This window comes from Zingiber officinale, chromosome 6A (assembly GCF_018446385.1).
Source record: "Zingiber officinale cultivar Zhangliang chromosome 6A, Zo_v1.1, whole genome shotgun sequence".
Lineage (NCBI taxonomy): Eukaryota > Viridiplantae > Streptophyta > Magnoliopsida > Zingiberales > Zingiberaceae > Zingiber > Zingiber officinale.
Genome location: NC_055997.1, coordinates 137,367,074 through 137,378,814, shown reverse-complemented (window position 1 = coordinate 137,378,814; position 11,741 = coordinate 137,367,074).

The window sequence follows — 11,741 nt, the reverse complement described above, 5'->3', positions numbered from 1 at the left end:
GCAGTCTATGGACAATAATTTCAGACGTCAAATTAGTTTGTTTCATTTAATTTGGATATATATATCCTCCATATCTCATTTGTGGGTGATTGCTTGACGACTCTCACTTAGTCCGGACGTTCGGAATCCACCTAAGTGACCCGAGCAGATTTCGACTACTCAAGGTGTCCGAGAGGCGTGCGGGTGCTTGGACTCAGTGAGAGTCATTTATGATCGACCACAAAAAGGGTGTGCAGGATAACACCTCTTTATACAATCAATCAAAAGGAAAAATCGTCTATCTCTAAAATTTTTAATAAATAAAAAAATATACACATGGGTGGACTAGCCCTGGTTGTCCCACCCCACGTCATCTTGAATGTATTCATGACCTTGAACGTGTTAAAGAGAAGAGGTGCTATAACACCCCCTTCACATTGATTTTAATGTCAAGTGGATATTATAATACCCATTAATGCATCACATTAGGGATATTTTAGTTTAATTAAGCTGCTTTTATAGAAATTAGTTTTAATGACAAGTAGTAATCACGTCCATATTAATAAATATTTTAATCTAAATTTATAATAATTACCTCTATAAAAATATAAATATATATTGATCCTATCCGAACGCTGAATCAATGGACGCTGGGCACGTGGTGCTCTCCGAACTGATGACGTGGATCTCCGGCCGGTCGTAGGGATCTTCGGCGAACCTGCAAAGAAGTCGGGCCGGGAAGGGGTTCCCGGCGACGACCCTCCGACGCTCAAGTCAGGCAAGAGGAAACTATGAAGTGGCTCCGAAGATGTGAGAATGCGTAATCGCGTACTTTCGTCGAAGTATGAGGGCTCTTATATAGAGCTGTGGGGAGGCTTGTGCACACTTACCGAGGTGTACACGTGTCGTTTCCCATACCGTAGTATGGGTTTGTCAGAGGAACATGCCTGACACCATGCTGCTACAGTCTGATCACCTCTCCGATGGGACAGAAGAACCTTCCGCTGTACGATTCTGCGTATGGCCTGGTCATCGAACATGCCCGCTGTCAGAAGAAGATGTTCCCCAATATTCCCTCTGCCTTTGTCTTCTTTTTCCCCGAGCCGAGTATCCCTCCGCTCGGCAAGCATCGATCCGACCGGACGTAGGTATCGGTCTGACCGGGTGCTTGGCTCAAACTGTTTATTTACCGCATCGATGCTTTAAGCCTCGGCCGAGCGGACTACCCGCTCGGGCAAGCGACCCTGTTCACCGTGAGCGTCGGAGACCCGACTCCCCGTCGGGTTGCCTTTGCTTCCGCTTGGATCCGTTCGGCCGGTCTGTCCCCCTTTTCCGATCGACCATTTGACCTTTGATCTCCACATGGCGTTGACTTCCCTCAAAGGGGGTCCCCCGTTCTTATCGCCGGATCACTTGCCTCCCCTTCAAGTCTAGTCGAAGGAGGCGATTAGTCCGACTGACTGGACCATCAATTGGGCCGAGCGGCGTCCATACGCCACTATCCTCCGCCCGGCCCTTATGGGGGCAACTAAAACGCCAGTCAACGCCAACACTCCTCGGTATCTTTTCGAAGTTTTCGCCAATCTCCATCATTAAGGTCGAGCATGCGCTAATTAAATGCGTTCCAGTGGCTGAATGCCACGTGGCGATGCTGCAGTCATTGTACTGCGGCGGCGTGGTGTTCTGACGGGATCGAGGCGGTTTGAAATGGACGGTGCGATGCATGCTCCGGTTCTCGCGACCTGAATCCAACGGTGGAGCCCGCTCGGGCTCAACCCTATAAAGCCTCTGCCTCCTCCGCCTTCGCCGCATTTCTGCTCTCGCGTGACTCCACCGCTTCCTTTGGCGTTTCAGTTCTCCGGCAGCCTCGATTCTCTTTTTCTGGCGATTCAGTGTTCTTCCCCGATCCTCATTCTTCTCTGTAAGGTTCTTCTTCTTTCTTTCTGTGTTAGCCTTGTGTTTTTTGTCGTGCTTTCGTCCTCTGGTCGCTATCTCATTTGTCGTCCTCTTCTTTCTATCATCTACCTTTTTGTCTTTTGTTGTTTTCGTCCGCTCGGACAATGGCTAGTTCCTCTCAGCCTCAAGACCAAGCCCTTGGCCCATGGTATACTACTATGGAGTCGCGTTTCGATCGGCGCGACGCCGATATTCTGATGGATACTTTTGACATTCCATCTAACTTCGAAATTATATTACCTTCTCCCTCCGCTCGGCCACACAAACCGTCGTCGGAGCTTTTTGTGTTTTCCGCGACCAGTTCACAGCCGATCTGCGATTTCCCATCCATCCGTTCATCGTAGAAGTTTGCAACTTTTTTGGCATTCCGCTCGGAAGCCTAGTCCCCAACACTTTTCGCCTTTTATGCGGCGTTGTCGTCCTGTTTAAAATCCACAATATCCCCCTCCGACAGGAGGTTTTCTACTTTTTTTATTACTCTAAACAGTCCGAGCCGGGCACATATATGTTCCAGGCTCGGCCCGGGTTAGTTTTCTTCAATAAACTGCCTTCTTCCAATAAGCATTGGAAAGAATTCTACTTCTACCTTCGTATGCCCGAGCGGACCCCCTTCCGAACGTAGTGGCAGATCGGACCACCAACTTCACTAGAGCTCAAAAGATTCAAGACCCGACCGGATTATCTTCATGCAGCCAACATGCTGGCCGGTCTGAAGTTTGACATCAATAAGTTCCTGCCTAAGGGGGTGATATATATATTCGGCTTGAGTCCGATCAGGAGCCCCCTCCCGAGCGGCTTCGGTAAGAATCTTGCTTGTACATTTGCCTTGATTGCTAACTGATTTTTTCCTTTTTCCTTTGCAGCAAACATTGTCATGGAGTCGGTGATGGCTGGAATTTTGAAAAGGAAGGCGGCGGCGCTCGAGGCCGCGGATGCCAAAGAAATGGAGTCGCTTGCCATTCAGCCGGTCGGCTCTAATGAAGGGGAGAGCGACACGAACGCGGGGGAGTAGGCCGCTCAGGCTTCTCTCCCGGAGCAGGCGGCTGGCACAATTGCTAGTCGAGAGCCTTCCGTCCGGGAGGAAGGCTCGGCTCAGGAGGAGGAGCGCCCCCTTCGTCAAAAGAGGCATCGCACGGAGACACCCCTCCGCTCGGCTACATCTGCGGTCCATCCTGCCGAGCGGACCACCGCGGATTCCCGAGGCAAGGCTCCAGTTGTGGAGGCTATTTCGTCCGATCGGACCCCCTTCCAATTGGATGCGTCCGCGGACCCCTTGGAGGCTATACCCGTCAGCTCCCTTCCGCCCGCTCCTCGCCAAGTCCAACGTTCAACAATTTTGTCCCAGTTTTCGGCGCCGACCTCCGATCCTTCCCCGGCTTCCGCCCAGACGACCCCCGGTCGGCACCGCACCATCCGAGTTTCTTTGCATCTCCCCATCGAGGAATTAATGCCCGAGGCCGCTCGGGCGACTGCGTCTGAGCACATGATCACAATGAAGGGGCCCTTAGCCGAGATGTGGGCCGACACTCGGGCGCGTGTTGCAATGATTCCCCTTAGCAATCTGGCCAACAGCCACATGCAACAGGCCACAGGGGTAAGTTTATTTTTTCAAGTCCTTTACGCATTCCTTCCGATCGGCTATTAATAATTTCTTTTGTCAGAGATGGGTGGAAGAGATTGCTGTCTCTAATCGGCTCGCCATGGTGGACGAGGAGCTCAAAAGGCTACGGAGTTCGGGCGGCGCTCCTTCCCAAGGCCCATCATATGCCGAGCTGCAGAAGGAGCTTAAAAAGACCCAAGACTTGCTGGAGGCCGAGCGGAAGAAGACGGCCGACCAGGCGCACACTCTGGCCGAACTTGATCGCCTGAACAAATCACTGGATCGTAAGATAAGCCTAACCACCGAGCAGAAGAAAACGGTTATCTCCGATCTGGAGAAGAAGAACGTAGAGGCTCGGGGCCTGGAGCAAAAAGTTAAAGAGCTGATGGATCATCTGAACGGCGAGAAGGTGGGCCGCTCGACCGAGGCGAATAAGCATAAGGAAGAGCTGAAAACTCTACAGGAGTCCCTCGCAGCCTCTCAAGCGGCCTTCAAGGAATATCAAGACGCTGAGCCTGGCCGAGTCGCAGCCCTAAGGCTGAATTACATCCGTTCGGAAGTATTCTCGGAGAAAGTCTGCGAACGGATGTACACTGCCTTCGAGCTTGCTATGAATGCCACCACAACTTACTTGAAGTCCAAGGGTCGTCTGGCCGACTCCGTCCTCATCCCGGCCCAAGACCAGGCGACGCTTCTCGGCAACATCCCCTCGGAGATTTATGATTTTCTTGAGTAGAGAGATTTTTATGTAACTCGGCCACTCGGCCCAAAAACTTATCAATTTTTGTAATTCAGCCGTTCGACCTTAATTTCTTTAATGCTATCTTTTTACTTGTTTTTTCTTTTGCCAATCAATGTGAGTGTTGTCAACTCGGCTCGCCAACCACCGTTCATGTTCCTTTGTTTCTCCTCGTTATTCGTTTCTCATCCCACCTTTCTTGTGTTCGAAAGGGAGGGTTTCTTACGAAGTATTTTGCGTAGCTTTTCCGCTCGGCTTAATATATCATGTTTCGACAAAAGAGGTTGTTCGCTGGATGTTGACGAAGTACTTTTGGGTACTTGGCCGATCGACGAAACGACTCACCAGTTAAACCTCTTTATTGCATTCCTCCGGCCGGCTGGTTTAGAGTCGTCGGCTCGACTCTCGATATTTAACGTCGGAGCTCGACGGTCTTCCGCTCGGAGGGTTTATAGTCACCGGCTCGACTCTCGATTTTTAACGTCGGAGCTCGACGGTCTTCCGCTCGGAGGGTTTATAGTCGCCGGCTCGACTCTCGATTTTTAACGTCGGAGCTCGACGGTCTTCCGCTCGGAGGGTTTATAGTCGTCGGCTCGACTCTCGATTTTTAACGTCGGAGCTCGACGGTCTTCCGCTCGGAGGGTTTATAGTCGCCGGCTCGACTCTCGATTTTTAACGTCGGAGCTCGACGGTCTTCCGCTCGGAGGGTTTATAGTCGCCGGCTCGACTCTCGATTTTTAACGTCGGAGCTCGACGGTCTTCCGCTCGGAGGGTTTATAGTCGCCGGCTCGACTCTCGATTTTTAACGTCGGAGCTCGACGGTCTTCCACTCGGAGGGTTTATAGTCGCCGGCTCGACTCTCGATTTTTAACGTCAGAGCTCGACGGCCTTTAAGGCTAATTTCTACACTGCCGTTCGGCGAAGATTGCCAAATGCGTTTCTTATCATTTTGCTTCCTGCATTAAAAGAACACAGGCGACCAAGAGATACACAAAATGAATCACATCAGCGCACCTCTCACCCAGCTCGGTACGGCTGGAGATGATTTGCGCTCCATGGTCGATCCAGCCGCCGTCCATCTTCATCTTCCAAATAATAAGCACCTGAGCGGAGCTTTTCGATGACTTTGAAGGGACCCGCCCAAGGAGCTTCCAGCTTGCCAACATCGCCGACCGGCTTTACTTTCTTCCAGACTAGGTCGCTGACTTGGAACGCTCTAGGGATCACGCGCCGGTTGTAGTTCTGCTTCATCCTCTGCCGGTACGCCATCAGCCGGATGGACGCTTTGGCTCGCTCTTCATCAATCAAGTCCAATTCCATGTTCCTCCGCTCGGAGTTATCATTATCATAATTCTGGATCCGGACGGACTCGACGCCAACTTCGACCGGGATAACCGCTTCGCCGCCGTACACCAAATGGAATGGCGTGGCACCCGTTCCTTCCTTTGGGGTCGTGCGGATAGCCCATAAGACGCCCGGCAGCTCATCCACCCAACTTCCTCCTATGTGGTCAAGTCGAGCTCGAAGAATTCTGAGTATTTCTCTGTTGGTTACTTCCGCTTGGCCGTTACTCTGGGGGTACGCCACGGAGGTGAAGTGTTGTTCAATGCTATAACTTTTGCACCAGTCTTCGAGCTGCTTCCCGGCGAACTGTCGTCCGTTATCAGATATGAGCCAGCGAGGGATGCCTAAACGACAGATTATATGCTGCTAGATAAACTTCTTAACCATCTGCTCGGTGATCTTGGCTAATGGCTCGGCCTCCACCCATTTGGAAAAATAGTCGACCGCCATCAGTAGAAACTTCCGCTGACCGGTCGCCATAGGGAATGAACCCACGATATCCATTCCCCACTGATCGAACGGACAGGATACCGTAGACGCTTTCATCTCCTCTGCCGGTCGGTGGGAGAAGTTGTGGTACTTCTGGCAGGAGAGGCACGTCGCGACGGTCCAAGCGGCGTTTGCTTGCAGTGTTGGCCAGAAGTACCCGACGAGCAGGATCTTCCTGGCCAACGATCGGCCGCCCGGATGCCCCCCGTACCATCCTTGGTGCACTTCGTGGAGGATGTACTCCGCGTCCTCCGAGCTCACACACTTCAACTATGGGCGGGAGAAAGCCTTCTTGAAGAGTTGGTCTCCAACGAGCGTGAACCGACCGACTCTCCTCCTTAATAGCTGGGCTTCTTCCCGATCGGGCGGTGTTGCCCCTGATCTCAGAAACTCCATGATGGCTGCCCTCCAATCGCTCGGAAACTCGATGCCCCGCATTCGGTCGACGTGCGCCACCAAAGATACTTGTTCGATTGGTTGCTGGATGACGACCGGTGATATTGAACTTACGAGTTTGGCTAACTCATCTGCCGCCTGATTTTTCGCTCGGGGTATCTTCTGAATAATAACTTCTCTGAAGTTGACCTTGAGCTTTTCGAAGGCTTCAACGTAGAGTTTGAGCCGAGCGTTGTTAATTTCAAAAGTGCCCGAGAGCTGTTGGGCAGCAAGCTGAGAGTCGGAATGGAGCGTCACCCGACCGGCCCCAACATGCTGGGCGGCTTGCAAGCCGGCTATGAGCGCCTCATACTCTGTTTCATTATTGGTGGCTTTGTAGTCCAGCCGGACGGATAAATGCATCCTTTCTTCTTGGGGAGAGAGTAATAGCACGCCAATCCCGCTCCCGAGCCGAGTGGAGGATCCGTCCACAAATATTTTCCACATAGCTTCGGGCTCTGGCTTTTGCACTTCGGTGACAAAATCTGCCAAGGACTGCGCCTTTATCGCCGAGCGGGGTTGATATTGAATGTCAAATTCTCTCAACTCCATTGTCCATTTGATGAGCCGGCCGGACGCTTCTGGGTTCAACAGCACTCTTCCCAATGGGCTATTTGTCCGGACGATGATTGTATGTGCCAAGAAGTAAGGACGAAATCGCCGAGTGGCGAGGACCAAAGCAAAAGCCAGCTTCTCGAGCCCAGTGTAGCGAGATTCAACGTCTTTTAAAATATAGCTCAAAAAGTACACTGGTTGTTCTTCTCCGCTCGTCCTTACTAATGCCGAGCCTACTGCCTGCTCGGTTGAAGATAAATAAATACAGAGTGGCTCACCTACAGCTGGCTTAGCGAGCATGGGCAGAGAGTTCAAATATGTCTTCAGTTCTTCAAACGCCCGATCGCATTCTTCATCCCAATGAAACTTAGTAGCTTTGCGCAAGATTTTGAAAAACGGGAGGCTCCGATCGGCTGTCTTCGAGATGAATCTGGACAATGCTGTTATCCGACCAATCAAGCGCTGTACTTCCCTCAGATTTCTTGGGGGCGACATATCTTGTAATGCTTTCACCTTGCTGGGATTTGCCTCGATACCCCGCTCGATCACTATATAGCCCAAGAAACGTCCGCCTTTTGCCCCGAACATACACTTCTGAGGGTTCAGCTTAACTCCATACTTCCTCAGCATTCGGAAAGTCTCCTCCATGTCTTTAAAGAGATCGGCCGCTCGGACGGACTTGATGAGAATATCATCCACGTACACTTCCAAATTTCGCTCGATCTGCTCCTTGAACACTCTGTTCATCAAGCGCTGGTAAGTTGCTCCCGCGTTCTTCAATCCGAACGGCATCACATTGTAGCAGTAAGTGCCGTCGGCTGTAACGAAGCTGACCTTCTCTTGATCTTCTCGGGTGAGCGACACTTGATGGTAGCCCTGATAGGCGTCGAGCATGCATATCAACTTGCAACCGGCTGTGGAGTCCACCAGTTGATCGATCCGGGGTAGAGGATAAAAATCCTTTGGGCATGCTTTGTTGAGAACCCGGAAATCAATGCAAACTCTCCACTTGTTGCCCGGCTTGGAGACTAGTACCACGTTCGCCAGTCAGCTCGGGAACTGTACCTCGCGTATGTGGCCGACCTCCAGGAGCTTCTCGACCTCCGCGCGGATGATGACATTTTGTTCGGCGCTGAAGTCCCTCTTCCTTTGCTTCATCGGCCGAGCGTCCGGTCGGACGTGGAGCTCGTGCTGCGCTATACTTGGCGAAATTCCAGGCAGCTCATGCGTCGACCAAACGAAGATATCACAGTTTCTTTGGAGACATTTGATCACTTCCTCTTTCTGGCTTGCCTCCAGATCGGCTGCAATGAATGTGGTGGCCTTCGATCGGGTCGGGTGAATCTGCACTTCCTCTTTTTCTTCACAAACCAAAGATGGTGGTTTTTTGGTTATGGCGTTCACCTCGATCCATGGTGTCTTCCGAGCTGAATTAGCTTAAGCTCGGACCATCTCGACGTAGCATCGCCGAGCCGCCAGCTGGTCTCCTCGTACTTCTCCCACTTTATCTTCCACCGGGAACTTGATTTTCTGGTGGAAGGTGGAGACGGCTGCTCGGAACTCGCTGAGCGCCGGTCACCCCAAAATAACATTGTATGCTGAAGGAGAGTCGACCACGACGAAGTTGGCAGTCCGCGTCCTTCTGAGCGGCTCCTCTCCCAGCGAAATAGCCAGTCGGACCTGTCCGACCGGCAGAACTTCATTGCCCGTAAACCCGTAGAGGGGGGTTGTCATGGGCAGTAGCTCGGCTCGATCGATTTGTAGTTGATCGAAGGCTTTTTTGAATATAATATTGACCGAGCTTCCTGTATCGATGAAAACGCGGTGAATAGTATAGTTAGCTATTACCGCTTTGATGAGGAGAGCGTCGTCATGTGGCACTTCGACTCCCTCCAAGTCCCTGGGCTCGAAACTGATTTCGGGACCGCTCGCCCGTTCTTGGCTGCAGCCGACCGCATGGATCTGAAGTTGTCTGACGCTTGCCTTCCTTGCTCTGTTGGAGTCGCCTCCGGTCGGCCCACCAGCGATGATATTGATTTCGCCTCGGGAAGTATTACTTCTATTTTCTTCTTCCCGAGCGGACAACCTAGGCTGCTCCGTAGACATCCGGGGATTATCCTCACGCCTGAGAGTATGATGCCGCTCGGGAGTCTGTCTCTGTCGCCTGTCAGATATCATCCGATCGGCTTCACGAGGGCGCTGTCGCTTGTCGGATGATGGCGATCGACGACGGCCACTCCGGGGAACTGGGTGGGCGATCAGGGGAAGGCTTCGGCAATCTCTTGTGTTATGCGTGTCGGTCCGATGGAATGAGCAGAACATGGGGGTCCATACCTTCTTCTTTGGTTTGGGCCGTTCGGCAGCTACTTCTTGGACGACATGGGACCTCGCATGGTGAGAGCGGACTGCTTCGGCCCGCAGTCCTCTGGGCGGCTCCTGGCGAGTGACAGCCTTCCGCTCGGCAGGAGCTAGCCGCTCAGTTAAAACTTCTTTTCTTCGGACCGCTTGGGCTTCCTCCACATTGATGTATTCATTGGCCTAGTGTAACATATGATCGTAGTCTCGGGGCGGCTTCCGAATGAGCGAGCGGAAGAAGTCCCCATCCACGAGACCTTGCGTGAACACATTCATCATCGTTTCTGAGGTGGCCGTTGGAATATCCATGGCCACCTGGTTGAATGGTTGTATATAAGCTCTGAGCGGCTCTCTGGGCTCTTACTTGATGACAAACAGGCTGACACTTGTCTTCTGATAACGCTGACTGCTCGCGAAATGATGGAGGAAGGCCATGCGAAACTCCTTGAAACTTCTAATGGATCCGTCCGGCAGCCTCCGGAACCACCGTTGCGCCGATCCCGAGAGGGTGGTAAGGAACACCCGACACTTTACTCCATCTGTATATTGATGAAGGGTAGCTGTGTTATTGAACTTACCCAGATGATCATCCGGGTCGGTAGTTCCGTTGTACTCACCGATCGTCGGGGGCACATAGTGCTTTGGTAGAGGGTCCCGCAGGATGGCCTCTGAAAATTACCGGTTGATCCGCTCGGAGGAGGCGTCTGTTCGGGGGGCCTTGCCTTTTCTGTTGTCTCGTACGAGCGCCTCGTCTGATGAAGATCCTCGATCGCGATTAACTGCTACAGCTTCAGGAGGCGTACGGAATAGGACCCGATGAAATGGAACCGTGGCATGCGGTGCTTCCGCTCGACCTCCTGATGCTGATGTCGCTTGTTGCTCAATCCGCTCGGCTAGCGACTTCTGCTTTTGTTGTTCCACAAGCTTAGCTGCTCTTGCCTCGATCAGAGCGTCGAGCTCCTCTATGGAGAGAATCACCGTGTGCGGTCGTCCAGCTTCGTCCATTGCTTCCGCTCGGATGCAGGTGCGTTCCCACAGATGGCGCCAAATTGATCCTGTTCGAACGCTGAATCAATGGACGCTGGGCACGTGGTGCTCTTCGAACTGATGACGTGGATCTCCGGCCGGTCGTAGGGATCTCCGGTGAACCTGCAAAGAAGTCGGGCCGGGAAGGGGTTCCCAGCGACGACCCTCCGACGCTCAAGTCAGGCAAGAGGAAACTATGAAGTGGCTCCGAAGATGTGAGAATGCGTAATCGCGTACCTTTGTCGAAGTATGAGGGCTCTTATATAGAGCTGTGGGGAGGCTTGTGCATACTTACCGAGGTGTACACGTGTCGTTTCCCATACCGTAGTATGGGTTTGTCAGAGGAACATGCCTGACACCATGCTGCTACAGTCTGATCACCTCTCCGATGGGACAGAAGAACCTTCCACTGTACGATTCTGCGTATGACCTGGTCATCGAACATGCCCACTGTCAAAAGAAGATGTTCCCCAATATTCCCTCTGCCTTTGTCTTCTTTTTCCCCGAGCCGAGTATCCCTCCGCTCGGCAAGCATCGATCCGACCGGACGTAGGTATCGGTCCGACCGGGTGCTTGGCTCAAACTGTTTATTTACCGCATCGATGCTTTAAGCCTCGGCCGAGCGGACTACCCGCTCGGGCAAGCGACTCTGTTCACCGTGAGCGTCGGAGACCCGACTCCCCGTCGGGTTACCTTTGCTTCCGCTTGGATCCGTTCAGCCGGTCTGTCCCCCTTTTCCGATCGGCCATTTGACCTTTGACCTCCACGTGACGTTGACTTCCCTCAAAGGGGGTCCCCCGTTCTTACCGCCGGATCATATATATATATATATATATATATATATAAATCTAAAGTCATATACAAACATATACAAATAATTCAAATTTATAAAGTATTTACCATAATAAAAAGATTGATGCTGTTAAAATTAAAAAAAAAAAAAACTTAATCATGGGAAACTAACCTAGTTTGCTAATAAACTGAGTTTCATATCAAGTAAATCATAATTTACATTCGCTTTTAATAAAAATAAAATAAAATAAATTAAAATGGGCATTCCTTTGTTGATTTTAAATTTTGGGGATGATTTTCAATTTTTGTTAATAGCAATTTAATATTATTATACCTAAATATGGTAGCACCTATTAAAATTTAAAAAATAATAATAAATTTTAAAAAATATAAAAATATATTTAAAGAACCATACAAATAAATAATTTGAAAATACTCTAAAGTTGACTAATCTTATAGAAAATTAAAATC